The following is a 16,189-nucleotide window of genomic DNA, read 5'->3' as shown; positions in this document are numbered from 1 at the left end:
CTTTTTCTTGCAGCACGACAGACTCATCATGATGGATTTGTGAAGTTTTTTCCTAACCCCGATTTTCTTACAGTTTTATTGTTTTTTTTTTGTCATTGATAGTTGATTTATTCATGATGGATGCTAATAGGGCTGCACGATATTGGAATAACGTGATATGCGATATGGCTGCTGAATATAGCAATTTAACATGTATCTAAAGAACTGACATTCTTGTAATTTGATGAAAGAATTAATAGAATTAAAAGAATTCTTTTCATGCACCAAAATAGGCAAACTAATTGTATATTTAAGGGTAATTACCTCTCAGTTATCAACTATTGGATGGTTGTTGCATTTTTTAGTTGATGTCTGACTGGTTGAATTTATGCAAAGCGTAAAATTCCAGATTAAACATTGCATGGGCCGTTATCGCGATATCAATGTTTTTTCGACATGTTGTGCTGTCCTATGCTAGACTGGTCTTGCAGGTCAGAGATCTTCAAGAACCACCTTCCAGCTTTGTGTATCTAATCTGCGTCTGAAATGACTTCTTATGGACTGATTTCTATTTTCCATTGTAGATTTGTTAGTAAGTAAATGCGTGGTTTCAGGTTAGGTTTTTGTGTTTTCGTGAGTGCCGATCCCGAGCTGTGGACGGTAAGTTGGTTCCAGTCTGAGTACCAGGAGTCTTCTGGTATCGTTTGTGTTGACACATGACGTATGTGTCAAAAGGGGGAATTGAATGTAAGTAAGGAATTATTATTTTTTTTTTTATATATATAATTTTCAAAATTTTACATAGTTCAACCGATTGGGAAAAGTTCTCATGTTTGATTTTTGTCTAGGGGACTTGGTGATAGCAGCTGCTGAATGGCCCGAATAGCAGCCCGTGATACCAATTGTGAGCCCTCAACTGACTCAGGTGCAACCATCAGCCGTGGGCCCCAGCCACCTCCAGCGCAACCACCAGCAGCCCTGTGCGGAGGTCCTCAACTAGCGCTCCCTTCAGCGCCTGCACCGTCGTCACCTCCAGTTCCTGCTGAGAAGTGTTCAACTCCAACCAGCCAGGAGCAGCCGCCAAACAGCAAACGTCTACACGACCACCACCAGGCACACCCTTTTGACCACGACCAGACCCTCCACCGCCAGAAATGCCACGCCCCCAGATGAGCTTTCCCCAAACCCCCACCAGGATCACTCACCTGATGCCCTATCCAGCAGTCCCCTTATAAAAGGCCCCTGGCTTGACCCAAAATCTGCTCTGACACATCCCTTCTTCTGATACAATCAGACATCACCAACCACATTTTCACAATACACTGTTCTTATGGGGCACAATAAGCCCCAGGCAGCTTAAAATCATAATCAGCCGGACTGTACAGATTGGGCCTGAATATTTTGACTGATGATTGGGGCAGCATGAGCCCTGCCCGAAGAAAATTGAAAGCACTTCCCTTACTGCCCCACCGATCGCCGCAGTTGAACTTTGAACATTCCTACCTCATCAACACCTGGACATTTTTAGCCTCATTTTCAGGTTTTTGCCTCAAAAGAAAATTCTACAATAGCTATGCTCTGTGTGTTTTACCAGTGGATCCCATTTAATTACCATTTTTTTTCGAAATTGTTGAACTTTGATGCACGCATATTTACTGGGATTAACACATAGGTGGGACCGTGTTTGACATTGATTGTTCATGATGTGTTTACATCATGAAAGGGAGGAATGAAGTATATAATTTTAGTTATCTATGTAGATTCATGCCCCCCATCCCTGTACAAGGCCACCTGGTTTGACCCAAACCTGCTCTGACACATTTTCCTTTCTTCTGACCCAGCAGACATATGTAGGGGTTTTCCGATCACGTGTGCTCTGGCTGGCCTTGGAGGCATTCTGTGAGATAGGGGTTTTCCGAACACGTGAGCTACACGTGCTACACGTGAGTGAGTGAGCCAAGACCAGGTGCAGGCCATAAAAATGTCTTGTCCGCAAGATTTATGAGCAGGAAGGTACACATGCGCTTGCGTAACCATGAAGTTCATACAGAGGTCAGCTTTAAATTAGGCCAAAGGTTGCGAGCCTAAGTTTACGTGGAGTAACAGTGCCCCCAATGGTCACAAAATAGTACTGCACCAAGTTAAACTCCTATCTTGCAGTGCACTCTAGTGGCCAAAGACATTCATATGAATAATTAGGCTAATATGTAGGAGTGGGCAAATTTTGTAGTGGCCCAATACCGTTAGCTACCTTAAGATGTTACGCCCAAGGAAAAAGTTTGGGGGTGGATCCTAGTAAGGCTATAAAAACCAGTGCATCCCTTTGTTCGACGGATTTCTGATCCCTTCTGGCCAGAATATATGTCTTGTTTGTATGTCTGTGTCAAATAAATCTTTTTGTCTACAGCTTGAATCTCGGCCCGGCACTCTGTTACTTTTTTCTAAATTCTGAGTTGTTGAACTTTTCCTTTAAAGCGAATACAGGTGAAGATTCTCCTTCCGACACCCGGGATGCATAATATACGATCACTCTTGGAGAGGACAGTCGGAGCCCCCCCCTCCCCGACATATCACCCCTGAGCGTCGGCCCGGCGGGAGGGCGAAGGCGGCCTCCGCCGGGACGTAAATCTCGGTCCGGCCGTCTGCCTCTCGTCCGGGCCGACGAAACAACAATTGCCCCATTTTATACGAAATAAACACAGTTTCAGAGTCCATGGGAGAAATGGCTGTATTTTGGCAAACCTACATTTTTCTACTGTCAATTGTAAAAGAATGGGACGGGGCAAAAAGTAGGGAGTCTATTCTGTTATTTGGTAGATTCGGTTTATATATAATTATTGAATGTAATATCACGTGAGTATTGGAAATTTTAAAATTTTCTATAATGGCTGACAGTGAATGTTAATATGAAAAGAAAAATGCACTGAGCTGTCACTAATGTCTTCCAAATGCAATTATGCCATATAGTGGCAGAAAAATGACAACCACAAATCAATGTCACACTCGTTTTTACAGTGCAGTGCATCTTTTTAATTTAACTCAAATTTTTTTAATTATTGTGAAATTACTGTATCAATGACATTTCTATTAGTTGAATGTTTTTTCCTTAGGAAAAAAAAAAACATTTTATTGAACATTTAGAACATATAAAATTTGTGATTAATCGTGAGCTAACTACTGAAGTAATGCGATTAATTACAATTAAAAATGTTAATCGCCGGACACCCCTAATGATACCTTTGACCATCTGAATGTCATTCCATTTTGTGAGTATAAATGATACTTCATGTGGTGTTTGTGCACAGACTTTATCTACTGCTTTCTTTTGGTGAACGCCGTTCCTGTGTCTTTCTGGTGGCTTTATCGTTTCAGGCTGGTTGCACACCTGCAGCTGATCAGCAATGAACTCCTGGCTAGAAGACCTCTGCTGATCTGCAAGAAGGTGTCAGATGATTCCAACTGCTTGAACGATATTGCGGTGTGTTTCTGTGGTTATGGGGTATATGCCACGGAAGAGGCGGGACTGTTTGTTTCCGGTTCGGTTTGCGACGTGTGGGCTGTGTCAAAAATAATTGTGCTTCCGACTTTGTGCCCCTCGGTTGCGCGTTTGCAACCCGGACTGGAAATAAACTGATATGCAAAATCACGTCCCGCCTCTTCCGTGGCATATAACCCATATTGCTCCTGTGACCTTTTGCTGTACCTGTTTGTTTGTTTGTTTGTTTGTTTGTTTGTTTGTTTGTTGTGTGTGCCTATGGAGCCACAACACTGCCAATAAGATTTGGTATTGAAAAAAAATAAGGGTCATTGTGGAAAAAGCTGCATTGGCATTGAAACGAGTACAGTAAAACCGCTGACGAACGCTTAAGCTCACGAAATTTTCGCCTCAAGAACATTAAATTCGCGAGCATATAGTCTCTGCTGACAAACTAGTTTTCGGCGGACGAACCAAACCATGCGGTCGAACAGTGCCACGGTGGCGGCCACGAGAGGCTGACGCACGCTCACGGCGTCCCAGTTCACCACCCCCTTTGTTTGAGTGCGGACGCGGTTTGTGTTTGATAGACATTTTGGACCATATTGAGTGTACTTTTGCTATTATGGGACCAAAAAAGACCCCACCACAGGCTAGTGTTAAGCCTAATGCTGCGTTCTCACCAAAAGCGAGGGACGGCGATTCGGCGGCGCGTTTGCATTGTAGTCAATGGAGTTCGCGCCACTAAAAAAAGCGAAAGTGCTATCACGTACCTCAAAATAGGAGAAAATAGTGCCACGGCTGTTTAGTCCCAGGAAAGAAGTGAAAGTAGTTGGCGGTGCTCACTTTTTGTTGACTCGCTAAAGTGCTCCACTTCCTTGTTCACCAAGGGACACGCCTCTTCCGCTCCGGTGAGCACAAAAGCGCGAATGAACGGCAACCGTTCCATAAACACTCTCCGCGGTGAAACGCTCGCGAATGAAGTAAGTCTACCATTGCTACCATCCTTAAGAACTACCATCACAAAGGTAAATAAAACGACTTTATTATACAGTACAGTTTATTTCTTTAATTACAATACATTTATTATACATAAAATAAGGTGTATTTTTGTGTAGTTTTAAGGCTTATTTAGTAGAAAATTATGTTTTATAGGGACCTGGGAACGGATTATTCTCATTTTAATGGTTTCTTGTGGGAAATAAATGTTCGGAAGAAGAACTTTCCGCCTTACACACACTTTCTGGGAACCAATTATGTTTGTGAGCTGAGGTATCACTGTATTGGCATTGTAAAACAAGAATTGGCATTGGAAAAGGTTGTATTGAAAAACACAACAGGCGTTCTCCTGGTCAAAGCCCCGCCCCAAACCCCGCACCTGCCCCTCCACGTTAAAACACTGCCAATAAGTTGAAACTGGAAAAAAAGAGAAGTGAAACTGAACTCCAACGAGTTGAAACTGAAAAACCGTGAAAGTCGAACAAAAAAGAGAAAACGTAAAAAAAAAATAATCTGCAGATTGGCATTGGAAAAGACATCATTATACAAAAAATAAAAATACGGTTAAAGAAAATAGTTTTTCCAATGTTTGTATTTTATTTTTCAATACAACCCTTTCCAATGCCGATTCTTGTTTCAATGCCAATGCAGTTTTTTTCCACAATGACATTTTTTTTTTCAATACCAAATCTTATTGGCAGTGTTGTGGCTCCATAAGTGCCTCCCTGTCCAGTTTTGCTCAACGCTTTCTCCACGTACTGCTTGTTTCTCTCCACCTCTGGTTCATTGGGCCCTTCCTTCATCACACCATCTGCTCCTCTGAACTTTGGCCAAGGAACTCACCTACTCGCTGACAACCACGTGTCCTCGCTTTGGTCATCCAGCTCTCCTACTCAATAAAACGCACTGGAAAACCTCTCGTTTCGCTTTTGGGTCCTCTGCTATCATTCTGTTTGTGAGCCATGACACTTCATATAGTGCTTATCCACCTTACAAAGCCATCTGGGTTCAATATCATGCTCGAGGATATTTCACCATGGTCATGGTCATCATGGCTTGGGATTGAACCCACAACCTCTGGTTTGCAAAACAATCACTCTACCAGTGATCCACGCCGTAGTGAGTGAATTCTGCTCTTTCGGCAATTCTTTGTCTCTGATAGTGTGGTCTTATGGATAATTTACAGCATGTCTGTTACTTGAAGTAGATTTTTTTTAAGGTATTGGTCTTAATCCCAACCTCATTTGTGAAGTTTAGCTGTTTTTGAACCAACATCAAACAATCAAAGCCACAGCTCTAAACATGCAAAATGCCAATAGTTTATTTGTGCTTGTTTTAAATTTGACAAGGTCATATAGAATTTGAGAGTATTGAATTTAATGAATAATGGATTGGTTGGTGAGTGATTAATAACGTATATAGCTCTTTTTTTTGTAGCTTAAAGACCGATTTTGAGTAGTGTTGTTTCGATACTGATACTAGTATCGGCAGAGGTACTGATACTGCATTAAAACAGTGGTATCGGTATTGGTGAGTACTCACAAGTAACATGCCGATACCATTAATTCCAATACTAATATACGATTTTGGATGCAGCATCTTGTGTCCTGCTCGTGCACAACATTCACTGATATGTGACATGTTCACTGCATGCTGATATCCTATTGGCCCTTGAATGCTCTGAACCAATAGCAGGACAGCTTTTTCATGTTGAGGAAAAAAAACAACCTTGGGTATCGGTATGGTTTCGGTATCGGCCGATACTGCAAAGCTGGGTATTGGAATCTGTATCAGGGGCCAAAAAAACGGTATCGGAACAACACTAATTTTGAGTATTTTGTATGTAGTTTTGTATGTTGTTACCCCTTATTTCTAGGGATGTAACGATAAGTGCAATATTGTGATATTGTGATAATAAAATTGCCACAATATCGTCGTCGTCACGTTCACAATATTTAAATGCAACACGTGTTAAAAAAAAAAGTCAGGTTGATTTGCATTTGTGCAGTTCTAGCATCCTCTGGTGGCTACTTTCTTAGGAGAATTTAATTTTCGTTAGGGATGTTTTGGCCCTTCTATGTTTAAAATCTACACTAATTGTCAGATGATGGGGACCGTAATATGCCTGTGAAGCAAGTCAAGATGTGGAGGAGCTCAATGTGTGCATGCATTAACAATATAACAATAATAACATAATAATAATAATAATAATAATAAAATATAATGATAATATTGCTGTTATGTAAAAAAAAGCACAATATTGTACTTTTTTTTAGTATGTCCTTTTTTTTTTTTTTACAATATTGTGACCTTTTTTAAATATTGCCAACCTACCCACAATATCGTGATAATTATTGTGTGTGTGTGTATTAGGGGTGTTAAAAAAAATCGATTCGGCGATATATCGCGATACTACATCGCGCGATTCTCGAATCGATTCAATAATTGGCAAAATCGATTTTTTATTTTTTATTTTTTTTTTAGGATTCACACCTTAAGCATGGAAGAATGTTATATGAACGGAACATTAAGCCTTAATATTTTATTTCAATGCTGTTCAAACATGAAACAAATTACAACCTCTATAAGACTGAAATTTCAGATAAATAAATAATACATTTTCATATAAATCTTACACTCTACAAGCTTACTGATTAGTATTTTCTAAATTTGAATGAAAAAAATTCGCAACAATCGACTTATAAATTCGTATCGGGATTAATCGGTATCGAATCGAATCGTGACCTGTGAATCGTGATACGAATCGAATCGTCAGGTACTAGGCAATTCACACCCCTAGTGTGTGTGTGTGTATATATATATATATATATATATATATATATATATATATATATATATATATATATATATATATATATATATATATATATATACTTACTGTACATGGATTTTGACTTTCAATGGTGTGAATTCTGGAAATGTATCAGTGTGTTCATACATAACACATAATACGTTTAAAGAAGAGATCTGATTACATGTATTTGCTTTAATCTCCTGTGTTTGTCTCCTGATATAATAAGCAAGATATTTGATAATAAAGCCAATTTTTCATGGTACCAATGAATGTATTATTTCACATTCCTCTGTAATTTGGATGTCATAATGAATACATGGTCCTAAATTTAAACTTAAACTTGTGAGGAGCAAGCGGTTAAGAAAATGGATAGATGGATGTGATTTCAGTGTAACTGACAACCAAATGTCATGTTTACTTTTTAATGTTAATCAATGGCTTTCAAATGTACATGTACAATATTTTGAACTTTTATTTACAACACAAAACCCACAATAACTAATTTCCATATTATGGACCCTGTTTTATCAAGAGTTAAAATCGATAATAGTTTTATTTTAAGTCCATTCAATTTGTACAGGCTTATAATTATAATTGAAAATAAAAATGTGTTTTCAAATTTCACCCCCCAAAAAAACTTTTTGAAAATAATCAAAAGGCCACTCAGTGTTATGGATGAAGTGTGCGGATACCGGAAACGCTGACACTGATAAAAGTTTTACGTACGTTTATTCACAAAAAAATCAAAAAGCTGCACACAATAGTAAAGAAGGAATGAAAAGCGCGAGTCATGTTTAGAAAGAGAAATAGAAGAAAAAAACACTATAAAGTTATTTCTTACATATTTTAAACACATTAATGTCTCAGCAATACGCTTACCTTTTCATATTCTCTTTAGGTTTTAGGACGCAAACACAAGAATCATTGTGTAGCTCATGAATAAGACTTTTCTTTTTGCCACAAGATTTTAAAACATAATGTACGAAGTCCGTCTTCACAACATGAAGACAATAACTGTACAAAGGGATCGTGAGTGCAAAGTGTATGCATTTGGGGGGAACAAGGCAAGCAGGCGGCCTCACAACTTGAGTGCAGGGGGGGCTTGGTCCTTGTTGTGAATGAGAGGCTAGTATGACGTCAGCAAACCGATGTCAACAATGCATCTTGGAGGAGAAAAGGCGTTACATCCTACACACGAACAGAAAAGCCGTCCACGACTCACCGATTGATGCCTCGACCCCATTTAAAATCGTGATTCCTGTTTTTCGAGGACAGTGGGAATTAAGCACCATGCAGACGTACTTTTATTTGTGAGAACCTACCGTGGGCGAGCAGAAAAAGGGTGAGTTTGTCGCTACGCTACGCTCACAATGCGCGAGCACTACGTGCTGTCAGCTTAAAAAAAAAGGGGAAAAAAACGGCGTACTGAACCGCGGATTCGCATGTATTCGCTTGCTTTTCTCACTTGTTTTTGTTGTAGCCATGCTGTTGTCAGTTAAACCACAGCGTTGTGTGTTCCTTTTTGGGGCTTGTGTATTTTTGCGACTGTGTTGTGGTAAGCAGGGATAGTAATATTACAACTGCACGAGGTGTTTTCGCTCAAAACACGTTCCTTTGAGCCTCCCTGTTAGCAACCCAGGAGCACCAAATGGCGCGTTTAGTTCCTTTTGCTTGAAATGTCTGCCAAAGAGTGTAATATGTCGTGTTTTGCGAATAAAGGAGCAGGTTCTAGTGCCAGTCGCCTTATGTCAAATGCGTGTTCACCCGGTTTGTAGCATGCCAGTCACAACACGCGCCAGGGTGTTATTTCACAAGGAAGTTGGCGAGTTGATATCATCGAGAAAGCAAAAGTCTTGGTTTATAATGTATCGAACAAGACGAGGTGGGGAAACGTGTTGTGTAGGCGAGAGGATCAGCCTCTCGTGCCACTTTACCTGCTGTCATTGTGGGGCCGAAAGGCACTGGCGAGGGACAAAGAAGCTCAGGCAAGGCCCCCACCTACCCCGCTCATCTTATTCCCGCCCTCTGTTACGGAGCACTCGGTTCATACAACGGCCACCGCGGAAAAGACCAAGAATTCCATCCATCCATCCATCCATCCATTTTCTTGACCGCTTATTCCTCACAAGGGTCGCGGGGGGTGCTGGCGCCTATCTCAGCTGGCTCTGGGCAGTAGGCGGGGGACACCCTGGACTGGTTGCCAGCCAATCGCAGGGCACACAGAGACGGACAACCATCCACACTCACAAGCACACCTATAGACAATTTGGAGCGCCCAATTAACCTGCCATGCATGTCTTTGGAACGTGGGAGGAGACCGGAGTACCCGGAGAAGACCCACGCAGGCACGGGGAGAACATGCAAAGTCCACCCAGGAAGGCCGGAGCCTGGACTCGAACCGGAGTCCTCAGAACTGGGAGGCGACGTACTAACCAGTCAGCCACCGTGCCGCCCCCAAGAATTCCAGAATTGATAATTCTTCCAGTTTGGACTTTCAATTTCCCCATACTTTACTGTGTATAGCATTACTACTCGTTGACAACGTCAGAAATCTTACCCTCAAGCACACTTCATTTAGCAACGGTGTTTAAACAGCAATTAAAATCAAATTAAGTGAAATGTGGTATTTAAAATCAATAGTATGCACCTTCGTTGTTATCTCACACTTTGTTTTCCTGTTAACTAGTCTCCCTGCCCACACTGCTGTTTGTCTCCTTCCGCCCTCCATCGCACTCCTATTATGAGAGCACAGCACCACAGTGCTTGGCAGCGCTGTGTTGTAAAGAGGGGGCTTCTCTTGCTCAGTCTGCCCCCTCTTGTGCTTAACATACACTTCAAATGAATGGATTAGATGCGAGGTGACTGAAGTCCATGAAATATTTACTACAGCTCTTGCTGCAGAAGGTGGGAGCACCACTGAAAGAGTCCTCATGCTCCTTTAGGCTACTATGGCAGTTAAGTGTGTGTGTGTGTGTGTGTGTGTGTGTGTGTGTGTGTGTGTGTGTGTGTGTGTGTGTGTGTGTGTGCATTTAAAAAAAAAAACAATTGTTAAAAAAAAAAAAAACTTATTTATTAGGGGTGTGAATTGCCTAGTACCTGACGATTCGATTCGTATCACGATTCACAGGTCACGATTCGATTCGATACCGATTAATCCCGATACGAATTTATAAGTCGATTGTTGCGATTTTTTTCATTCAAATTTAGAAAATACTAATCAGTAAGCTTGTAGAGTGTAAGATTTATATGAAAATGTATTATTTATTTATCTGAAATTTCAGTCTTATAGAGGTTGTAATCTGTTTCATGTTTGAACAGCATTAAAATAAAATATTAAGGCTTAATGTTCCGTTCATATAACATTCTTCCATGCTCAAGGTGTGAATCCTAAAAAAAAAAAAAAAAAAAAAAATCGATTCTGCCGATTAATGAATCGATTCGAGAATCGCGCGATGTAGTATCGCGATATATCGCCGAATCGATTTTTTTTTTTTTGACACCCCTATTATTTATGTATATATTAGGGGCGGGATGATAAACCACGATTCGATACTTGTGACGATATTTGATTCACGATATCAATAATATTACGATACACGATATCTATGATTTTTGATATATTGTCAAAAAAAAAGCAATATATCGCGATATGTGACTGAAAAAGCCAAACAAATCCCCATGAAAAGGAAAATGTCTAATTATGCATTTATTTCGTGCCAAAACTTGTACAATGTACAAAGTTCTGCATTGTGCCTCACTGCCTCTTAGCCTTTTAACTATAAACATTGTAAAGTGAGACAAATTAAAGTGCATAAACATTTATAACATAACACTTCACAACTGGAAACATGACATCGATATCCACTGTCAGTGTATCGTTAATGTATTGCAACAGAGAGTGCAACAATATATTGAGATATCAATTTTTTCCCACCCCTAATATATATATATATATATATATATATATATACGCACACACAGGGCCAGGAAAAATGATCTGACACATTTGTAGGTTTAATAAAAGACAAATAAAGTAAAGAAACAAAAAAGTGTTTTGTTTTCGACAAGTACGTATACAACCCCTAGCAAAAGGTATGGAATCACCAGTCTTGGACGATCACTCACGACGTTTTATTCTGTAGATCAAACTCAGACAAAAAGCATGAAACAATCATAAGGTGATTCCGAAGTGCAACATCTTGGCTTTCAGAAACACTAAAAGAAATGAAGAAAAAACATTGTGCTGGTCAGTAAATGTTACTTTTATAGAGCAAGTGCAGGGAAATAAATATGGAATCACTCCATTCTGAGAAAAAAATATGGAATCATGAAAAATAGAAAGAAAAAACAATCAAAACACATCACTAGTATTTAGTTGCACCATTTTTATGACAGCTTGCAGTCTCTGAGGCATGGACTTGATGAGTGACAAACAGTATTCTTCATCAATCTGGTGCCAACTCTCTTTGATTGCAGTTGCCAGATCATCTTTGCAGGTCGGAGCCTTGCTGTGGATCAGTTTTTTCAATTTCCACCACAGGTTTTCAATTGTGTTGAGATCTGGGCTATTTGCAGGCCATAACATTGACTGGATGTGTCTTTCTCCAAGGAATGCTTTCACAGTTTTTGCTCTGTGGCATCTTGGAAAATGATTTCATCATCCCCAAACATTTTTTTCAATTGAAGGGATAAGAAAGCTGTCCAAAATGTCAATGTAAACTTGTGCATTTATTGAAGATTTAACCACAGCCATCTCCCCAGTGCCTTTGCCTGACATGCAGCCCCATATCATCAAGGACTGTGGGAATTTGGATGTTTTCTTTAGGCAGTCCTCTGTAAATTTCACTGGAACGGCACCAAACAAAAGTTCCAGCGTCATCACCTTGTCCAATGCAGATTCGTGACTCATTACTGAAGATAACCTTCATCCAGTCATCCACAGTCCATGATTGCCTCTCCTGAGCCCATTGCAGTCGTTCTTTTTTTGTTTAAGTGTCAATGATGGTTTCCTTTGAGCTTTCCTGTATGTAAATCCAATTTCCTTGAAGCGATTTTGCAGAGTTCTGTCACATACGTTCTGTCCCATTTCTTCTTCATTTGTCTTGTGCGTTTTCTGTTTTCAGGACATATGGCGTTTAGTTGTTTGTCTTGACGCTTAGATATCTTCCCTGGTCTACCAGTACACTTGACTTTAACAACCTTCCTATGCTGTTTGTACTTGGTCCAGATCTTCGATACAGCTGACTGTGGACAGCCCACATCTTTGGCAACCATACATGTAGCGATACCTTCTTCAAGAAGTTTGATAATCCTGTCTTTGGTCTCAAGAGACATCTCCCTTGTTGGAGCCATGATTCTTGCCAATCCACTTGGTCCAGCAGCCCTCCAAGGTGTGATAACTGCACTGTTTTTAACTGCTGACTAACGAGGACATGTAATTTGAGGCAGGTGCCCAATTAAGGAAAGGCAATTGACTGGGTATGTCCTTGTTTTCGAACGCTTCTATTCTCGACCAAATCGGTTTTCGACCAGAAAATTCGAGAATTTTACGTCTCAGAACTCGTTTAAAAAATCGGCTCTCTGAAAAAAAACTGAAAAAAGCCAAGCGTACCTGAACGCGACTCACTCGGAAGAAAAAGCCGAGTGTAGAAAAGCTGCAAAGCTGTATATTACTTAAGTCTGATATGTTCAACTTTGTTAACTGCGTAACTGAGACTAATCCTAATATGCATAATTTGTAGTCTGTTCATTGGAAAGCGAGTTCACGTGACACAACTTACCCTCGCCAGCAGCGATAGCAGCAGGAAGTCTGGCGCTAGCGTGTGTGCTGTGTTGTGAGTTTGTCCAGTGGTGTGCGTCAATGACTGGTGGGTCCTGTTGTCCTTATTTCTTGTCTGTAACCTTCTTGCCAGAATCAGCTATAGCTTGTTCCTTCTAAAATGTTTGTTACGAATGTTTGGGCGGTGTTTTCTCATCCGCACGTTACCACATAGTACTCGTAAGTTGATGTTGTGCAGCTAAGCCCGGAACCGGAAGTGTCACCATTTAGTTTCACAATAAGAGCGCGTACCGGAAGTGATGTTCTAAATATCGCTAGCTTAACTGCGCTGATTTAATTTGCTTTGTTTATTAATGTGAGTGCCTTAACTTACGTTTATACATTTACTTATTGGCCTATTTTCTGTCTTTCTTTAGGAAACCACACACTCTCTCACACACACACACACACACCCATACAGACACAAACAACTTAAACCAAAAGCTGCAAACAATGAACATATGTATGAAGATTGAAGAAATACTGTAAGTGCATTTTGGGTTTTTGTTTTTTTTTCATCATTTTCGACAGGATATCTTCTATTAAAATAAAACAGTGTCTATTTCTACCCTTTTCTATTTATGTTTAACAGTATATAGTGCAGTTTATGGTGTAAAATAGTAAAAAAAAAAAAAAAAAAAACTTGGAAAAAGTTTTTTTAGACTTGGAACGGATTAAAATTATTTACATTAATTATAATGGGAAAAATTGTTTCGGATTTCGAACGGATTCTGGAACGGATTATGTTCGAAAACCGAGGCTTGACTGTATACACCTTTACAAACAGTACATCATTAAAATGCTCTCCTCCTGTACTGATGATGTTATTGTATAAACAGATATAAACTCAGGAACCTCTGTCATGTTTATCAGCAATCCCCTTCCAGTTTTGTGTTTCTTTATCTGGTGTAACCTTGCCGCAGATCTGGCAAACCATCTGGTACAGTTGGCAGTGATTGATGCAGACGTGGAGCAGATGGCGAGATGATGGTCAGTTGTTTTGGGCCCTGCTTAAAACCACATTGTCTAGGCAGGGGTCGCTAAGCTGAAACTAAAGCTAAAGCTGTTGTTGAGCTGAGGGAGTATTATACGTCTGAGGGACACTGATTTCTAAAGGCAGTAAAACAAATACTGTACATTTGAAGTGGAAGACAATCTGAGGCTTAAATGGTCAGGTTTGTTCGAGACATAGGCCGATTTTTTAATGTATTTTTTTAACCAATTATTAGTAGTCAAAGAGGCCGATAACTGATATTTGTAGGCGATATTAGTTTGCAGTGAAAAGGAAAATATTCATGTCATATCTTAATAATTCCAACCTAAAACATTTTCAGAAAATAATTAAATTATTGCTGAAATAATATACAATTATAAGTTTCTAGTGTAGTAATAACTACTACATCATATTTAATTACTAATAGGAAATGTGTATATATATATATATATATATATATATATATATATATATATATATACACATTAGGGCTGTCAAAGTTAAAGCATTAATAGATTAATTAATCAGAGAAAAATGTTGCATTAATAGCGTATTAACACATATTAATCGCACTATTTTTTTGGACCGCACTTGAGTCTTGAACGTAACTGCGGATGGTTACATTGAAGGCTGTGCAAGTCAGTGATGAGGTCAATGCACGGCATTTCCTACGCCTGTTGTTCCAAGATGAGCGGGGTGACTCCAGTTGGTGTGCTCGGTGGTAAATTTCGCTTTCAAAAACACCCCGACGGGACTTCACACACATAAGCTTCTGCGAGTGAGTGAGTGAAAAAATAAAATAAAAAATCCGTGCGTGTTTTCAAATTGCCGCGGGAGTGACGTCACACAGCCGACACGTTCGCCCGGCCCCATTTGCAACACGCCACCACCCCCGCTCTGCGATTGGCTGGAAACACTCTTTCCACAGAAACGTCCCGCTGTTTACAAAACAAACACAAAATGACAAAATACAGGCTGGAGGGTTTATGACGAAATCACCACCAAAGATGAACATAAACACAGATGTGTAGACTGAGAGAAAGTTAAAGTGTGTACATCCTGTATTTAAAAAGTGCACATTGAAGAACACATTGATCGTTTCTGGTTCCTATGCAGTAAAAATTCTTCATTTTACAATGCACATCCTACGGAACTTAACAAAATAAAAGCATTTAGTGAATGCATATATTTGTGGCGATGTGTTGTATTTTACAGTTACGATTCATAGGTCACGATTCGATTCAATACCGATTAATCCCGATATGAATTTACAAGTGGATTGTTGCGATTTTTTTTTAACTCAAATTTAGAAAATACCATTCAGTAAACTTATACATGTACACTGTAAGATTTGTATGAAAATGTATTATTTATTGATCTGAAACTTCAGTCTTATAACTGTAAGTCACTGTATTTAGTAGGGGTGCACCGATCCCAATTTTCCGGCCGATCACCGAGCCCCGATCTTTTAAAAAGTCTGACCTGCCGATCCCGATTATTGCCGATACCAATTTTTTTTTTCATTACAAGCAGCATATACCTTCAATGTTCCAATCTTGTTTGATAGGAAAACATTGAACAATATCGGCGAAATAGAACAAACGGGTTGTTTTAACTGCACGTGAAGTGGTTCTCTCAAATAAAAATGAACATCCTATTAATCATCTCAGCAGAAGAGGACAGTGGCTGACTTTTTCAGACCTCTGAGCATGGAGATGAGATTGCTGGAAAAGATCGGCTTATTTTTAAGACATCGGCCGATCACCGATCTTCCAAAATTAAGGAAATTGGGGCCGATCAATCGGTGCACCCCTAGTATTTAACAAACAGGTTCTAACATTTTTCACGTTTGAACAGCGTAGAAATAAAATATTAAGGCTTAATGTTCCATTAATAAAAAATTCTTCCATGCTTAAGGTGTGAAATTTAGACGTTTTGTTATCTGGCCGCGTCTTATGTGTTGTTTTGGGGGTGTTTATTTATTTTATTATTATTAGGGCCCGAGCAGCGACCGCTGCGAGGTCCCTATTGTTCCTGAAGGAATTCTTCTTCTTCTTTTTTTTTTTTTTTTTTTTTTTTCTAAAAGAGCTCAGAATTGTTCATTCGGTA

The 16,189-nt window shown here is 39.6% G+C and overlaps 1 protein-coding gene across 2 annotated transcripts in view; it reads left to right on the top strand.

Annotated features, from left to right (window-relative positions):
• The first annotated feature begins 8,342 nt into the window (after positions 1-8,342).
• The window catches only part of LOC144031454 (transcription regulator protein BACH2-like), a 152,055-nt gene continuing 144,208 nt past the window's right edge, over positions 8,343-16,189 (top strand). For both annotated transcript variants that reach the window (XM_077538627.1, XM_077538626.1), the window contains exon 1: positions 8,343-8,610. The gene's annotated coding sequence lies outside the window, so the exon portion shown is untranslated. The remainder of the gene's footprint in view (positions 8,611-16,189) is intronic.

This window comes from Festucalex cinctus, chromosome 12 (genome assembly GCF_051991245.1).
Source record: "Festucalex cinctus isolate MCC-2025b chromosome 12, RoL_Fcin_1.0, whole genome shotgun sequence".
Lineage (NCBI taxonomy): Eukaryota > Metazoa > Chordata > Actinopteri > Syngnathiformes > Syngnathidae > Festucalex > Festucalex cinctus.
Note: the sequence above shows the minus strand (reverse complement) of the source record. Positions and strands in the feature narration are given on the sequence as shown.